Below are 6284 nucleotides of genomic sequence, written 5' to 3' on the forward strand. Positions count from 1 at the left end.
ATATATAAACTTCCAATTGCCTAAAAAAATAAAATTTAAAAAAAAACCATTAATCTGGCAATTAATGTAGTTTTTATGTCTACAAAAAATTGGCAATCTGGTGCATCTGAAATTAAAGTTACAAGATGCAAAAACTAACACAATATTCTGCAGGAAAATCAAGAATTTAGGATTAAATATTCCTTGTGTTGCTTATTCTCTTATTCTGATATATTATTACAAAGCTTCCATCGATACGCAACGTTCGTATATTCAAACATGTCATCAGATGGGAAATTAACACGACCGAATTATATTAAAAATTACTTATTATTTCATCAGGATTTGATTTTTTTGCATTTTCTAAGCATATTTTGTAATTTCAATCAAATGTCCCAATTTCTTATTTTAAAAAGTCAGAAAAATGTTAGAAAACGACAGCGACATCCATTCAAAATATTGTTATTCATACTGATACTACTGCCGCCTGTTAGTGCAACCACCTCTATGAGACATACTTCTACCACTACCACTCCTTACTGCCGATTGTGAATTTCAAGTAGAAGCGATTCGTTCATGCTATCCTAGTCTTCTTACAACGGAATAACTGTTTTTCCCTGCCAGTGTAACAAAAGTAACTGAATAGAAGAATAAAGGAGTTATAACCAAAGCTGTATATTCCTGTCGACCTGATTCCACGGTTCTGGAATTTTGGATTCCACCAAACCGAGATATCTTTTACTTCATTCTGATTATAAAGGTTGGAGCTTCATTCTCCTCGACTAGTTCGTTTAACTTAATTTTTATCGTAGAAATCTGGCCATTTTTTTGTATCATTTTTTTAAATATCATTTTTTGTATCATTTTTAAAAATCGTTTTAGTGTTATATATAAAGATATACATACATATATTTACCATATATTTATATATATATATATATATATATATATATATATACACACACACACATACTAGAATTATACTTAATATATAGTTATTAATATAAAAGAACGTGTTTTATAGTAATTTTTCTGTGTATTTTTTGTTTTCATGAAAATCTCAATGACAAAAGGCAAATAAGATTAATGTTTATTTATTTAAAAAAAATTTTTAGTGTATTTCTTTATGATCATTTCTGTTGCTCTCTTAGCAACTTTTTGCAGTGCAAACTTTTAACAAGCTATTGAAAAATGTTCTTTGAACATTTTCAGCAAAATAAACTAAACTCCATAATCCCAAATTTCAAGCCAGTTCGAGAGATAACATTTTACAAAGTTATGTTCAATTTGTTTTTCGAAGTCAGAGTAAAAAAATCTTTTTTTTAAATAAAACATATGAAGGTCGAATGTAAGTGTGTGTGTGTCTTTCCATTTATATGTGTGATTATGTATGTTGCTTTGAGATTTTTTTTTTTTTGACTTACATTACAGAATTCGAGCCGGTCACTAGCAAAGTGGCTCTTTTGTTCAAATCAAGACAGCTCTTGGGATTTGTAGTTTATCTGAATTCGTTGGTGTGTACATATATGCGTGTGATTGTCCACGTGTGTGTGTAGAGCATGCAGATAAGCTTACACTCATGTTGTGAATGTGCGTGTCATGTACGTACGCAAGTTTGTGAGTGCATGTATATTCCATATGTATATGTGATTAAGGGTATGTATTTAACTAGGAACCTCAAATGGAAAATCCCTGAAATGTTTTACAAATTTTTGCTGTCTCTCTAATCGATTGTATGTAGAGAATGTAAATCAGTCTGCTTTGTTCTTTTTGGAGAACCCATCATTTCCAGGTTTTATGCAGATCTCTTGTTACATAACTCAATGTACTTATGATAATAGTAACAAATGAAAATTTATAGCCTGGATATAAAAGCTGTAGGTTTCTTATGATTTATTCATAGATGTTCTTTTCTCTAATTTTTAGTGAGAGATTTGCATCTATTGGGCAACTGAACTTTACAATGGTGCATGACAGTTCCTTTTCAACAATATCTGGCCTGTTGAGCTTACACCAAGTTGTTGTTTTAATTGGAATGTTCTATCAGTATTCTTTATTTTTAAAGTTGTGAATACTTTCTGGTTCTTGTGTGCTTTATAACAGTTGTCAGGACTATCCTTCCTGTGTATAGCATTACAGATGGTCTTAACGACAATCTGACGTCTCATGTGAAGGTAGTACTTTGCAGACATTTTTGGACAACTGCTGTTGATGTAGGTGATATTCTCCACACTAGTAAGGCATGACCCTTACTATCTCAGTGTGGTGGTGGAGTCTAGAGGAACATGCTTATCTCTCTTGTTGATCAATTATTTATCTCCTGGTCTTGTATAGGAAAAGCATAGCTTTCTAGGTGAGATGTGATGTACTTGTCACAGGTCCAGGAGAGGCTACTATTCCTGGTAATCTTGTTGGCATTCTCTAACTTGAATGATATATACCCTCACATAACTTATTGTTGGCATGGTGAGTATTTCTCCTCCAAGCCTCTGTTTAAGTAGGTCAGCTCAGCCAGCCTTAGTTCATATGGAACAGAGTACCTATTCAAGAGTTTTTCATTTAGAGTGAGGATCGTGGAGTCTCAAAGCGTGCAGCATTATTGGCCAAGTGCTCTGGTTGTCTCCTTTCTTTACTGCTCAATAATGTTGCCTAAGTGATATGATGCAGCATTCAAAGGCCTGATCTTATTATGCATCTTCCTCCACCTCCATCCATTTTATATAGATCCTGTCATGGGAGTTTAAGGACTTTTCTGTCCTGTTTATTCATGAGATATTTTGTAGCTATCTCCTGCTTTTGGCTTGCAAAACCATAGCTTTCAAGATGTAACATGATGTAACAGTCACAACTCCATGAGAGGCTATACTCCACATCAATATTGATTTCAAATTTTGGCACAAGGCCAGCAATTTGCTGGTAGGGGTAAGTCAATTACATCAACCTCTGTACTCAACTGGTTCTTATTTTATCAACCCTGAAAGGAAGAATGGTAAAGTCAATCTTGGCAGAATTTGAACTCAGCATTTCACCTGGTGTATTAACAATTCTGCCAGCTTGTTGCCTTACTCCATATTAATATTATCGTCCTCTTCTAGGTTACAGGAAACATGTATGTGCATAACCTTTTATGTTGAGTGATTCCCTTCCAGGTCTTCTCTGAGACATGATAGCCTTGCACTTTTGGATTTCAATGAGAAGTTATCAGGAAGTATTTCCTGAGGAATTCACTACCACAGGATGTTATTCATTTCATTTTCAAACGCTTGGCTGGTGTATTTGTTTTTGCTGCTATTGTTTAGCAGATACTGTCTGAGTTATTTCATACAGCACTTGGAGGCAGTCTGTACACTTAAGTTTCTTCTTCCCTCTTTTCTTCTGTGATAGAATCTGTCCATATCACTGTTTCTATGGAAATTTGCAGTTTATGTCAAGATTTGCATATTTTAATGTCTGTGGGTTAGATTTTCTGTATAGGTCAATTGCATATTCAAAAGTTGGTATCAGTACAGGCGGAAAGCGACTGCCATATCTTTAGTCTAGTTTATCATTCTTTGGTTACTCTGTCCTTGTTCATAATACTTTTGAATGATATATTGTCATCAATATCTGGGTATCGATTGCACCATTCATGCAAAGATTTTGGTTTAAGGAAATAGTCTTTCCACATTCACTTTTTAAATTTGAACATTTCTTTTGTTCAAACTACATCTTTGTATCAGTGGAAAGTATTATGAAAGTGTTAAATCTAGCTATGTTTCAGTTTTGTAAATATTTCAAATAAAGATCTTTAGATTGTCAACAAACTATTTATGAGTGATACAAGTGTTTTTTTACAGTTATGCAACCTAAGACATAACTATCTTTCATGAAAGAAATAACAGTGTGATAGGGACAAAATAAACAGAAGCACTATGAGATTGTCATCTTGTGTATATGTAGATATGCATGCATGCATGGATATGTATGTATATATATATATATATATATATGTACAAGCAGAGATGCCTGGCATCACTTGGGATTAGAAACAGGTGATACAGGAAAGTACAGCATTGATGACAAAACATTTGTGGAGTAAATGATGGGCTAATTCAACTAAGTGATTTGTCATTCGTCTGTTTGGAGTATTCCAGGCTTTAACCAGTCACGGAAAATTGGTGTGTGTGTGGTGGGGGTATGTGATTTTTGAATGCACTGAAAAGCTGTCAGTGGATATATTCTCCATTGCAGCAGTTGGCGCTGCGTTTAACATGACCCATCATCTGAAGTTTTGACACCTCCTTCGGGTTTGTTGTCCTACATCACTCATAAAGAAAATTTGGAGCAACTGTGGTTGTTCATTTGTGGGTAACAGGGAACCAATGAGGTGATAGACTTCCCCTAGAACTTTCAATGTTGGCATAAATCCATGCACCAAACGATGTCATTTGAAATGTAGAGTTGTATTGTCTGATATTGTTTACAAAATCCTTTAAGACTGGATGGAAGTGCCTTCCAGAAGATCTATAAGAGGTTGAGGAGGAACTGGTAGTGCTGATAATCTTACCTTACTGCCTGAGCAGCGCATGCCATTAGTTTCATTTGGAAATTTTAAAGCTTTGCACAAATGACAATTTTAGTTTAGCACACCAATTTGGACAAAATTATCATTTTTATAAGAATGGGATGGATCATATCTGAAAGCAGCTCCAGGAGTTGTGAAGAACAAATTTGTACTTCACAACTGTTTCTGAGAGCTTTTCTATTGGACTGCTCTCTAATCATTAAAACGTCACATTAAAACATTGTTTTAATGATTCATCATTAAGTGCTGCAGCATGCGTTTGCTGATCTTGAGAAAGTCTCATCTCCCTTCTGTATTGAGAGTCTATCTGACATGCTGCAGCATTCCTTTGCTGATCTTGGTAAAATTTCATCTCCCTTCTCTCTTGAGACTCCAGTTGATGTGCTGCAGCAAGTATTTGCTGATCTTGAGAAAGTCTCATCTTTCTGTATTGAGACTCTTGCCTTCAGTTTTCTACAGTCCTCCTTGCCTTATTCTTGTTTCCAGAGTGATTACATCTTTTCTTTGGTGGCATATTTTTTTCAATATTGTAAACCAAAAATTATGAACATTTTAACAAATGCCTTAAACTAGTCCTGAGTGCACATGTAGAGATAAATCTGTGTCCCCTAGGATAGGTAGTTGATATATCCTCCATTCTTTACAAGGCAGTAATCTCTATTATTGTAAGCAGTTGTATGTATGTAGTATGTCCTTATTTTTGTTTGCAGTATAAATTAACCAAATAGAAGCACATATATGAACTGATAATTTGACAGTGAATTTGCAACTGCTGTGATAATTATTAACTGGTAATTGAATGGTAAATGTGTATTTCTATATACCTTGGACCTTCCACTTCATTGTTTTTTGTCCAGCTGTTCGTTATGTCAGTCAACACACATACACTGACACATCATTTTGCTGTTGTGGCTGTAAAGACAGAAAGTTGCTGATGTGTAATGTTGTTCACATTAAGATATAATTAGAATTAAAAGTGAAACAATATTATAGTCTTATCACATTAGAATTAAAAGTGAAACAATATTATAGTCTTATCACATTAGAATTAAAAGTGAAACAATATTATATCATATTACAATACAGATGTTATTCTTTCAGTTTTGACATGTAATACTGAACCAGTGCCAATGTTGTATTGTTTTAATCCCAATGAAAAAAAATTACATGTTGACACTTACGGGGTCTGATACTATTACTATGTAAAATTTGATTTGATTTGGTTTAGCCATTTGAGAATGCATTGGGAACAGACAGACAGACAAAGAATTTTATCTATATATATTAAATATTTTTTAAAGTCCAAGCTATACGAGTTAAAAGAAAATAATTACAGGTCAATGACTGACCTGTACTCTCAGAGAATTCAGCTATAAACAATTTTTCTCTGTAAATTTCCTGAAGAAGGAATCCGAACCCTGAAATATTGAAATATCAGGTTAGTACTAACCATCAAACTGTAATTTTAACATTTTTGAACTTACATTCATTTGGTTTTAAGAAAAAATTATTTGAAACCTTTATATGTATATATAAAGATTATAATTATTACAAATAAAAGGGTAAAGGATTATCAATTTGTTAATAAATTAATAATTAATAATTTTTACCAAGCCCTTCAGTATGTAAACACCATTATCGGTGAAGAACTTATTTAAAAGTTCTTATACATTTATAAACATAATTAAGGGATCAGCAACAAGATTATGTATATATATACATATATATATATATATATATA

At 33.2% G+C, this 6284-nt stretch overlaps 1 protein-coding gene across 2 annotated transcripts in view; it reads left to right on the forward strand.

Annotated features, from left to right (window-relative positions):
• The window catches only part of LOC106873631 (uncharacterized), a 26204-nt gene that overhangs the window by 8131 nt on the left and 11789 nt on the right, over window positions 1-6284 (forward strand). The window contains exon 1 of one of the 2 annotated variants that reach the window (XM_014921082.2): window positions 246-739. The exons of the other annotated variant lie outside the window; for it this stretch is intronic. The gene's annotated coding sequence lies outside the window, so the exon portion shown is untranslated. Of the gene's footprint in view, window positions 1-245; window positions 740-6284 lie in introns of those variants that run through there. 2 annotated transcript variants of the gene reach the window in all.

This window comes from Octopus bimaculoides, chromosome 6 (assembly GCF_001194135.2).
Source record: "Octopus bimaculoides isolate UCB-OBI-ISO-001 chromosome 6, ASM119413v2, whole genome shotgun sequence".
Taxonomy (NCBI): Eukaryota; Metazoa; Mollusca; class Cephalopoda; order Octopoda; family Octopodidae; genus Octopus; species Octopus bimaculoides.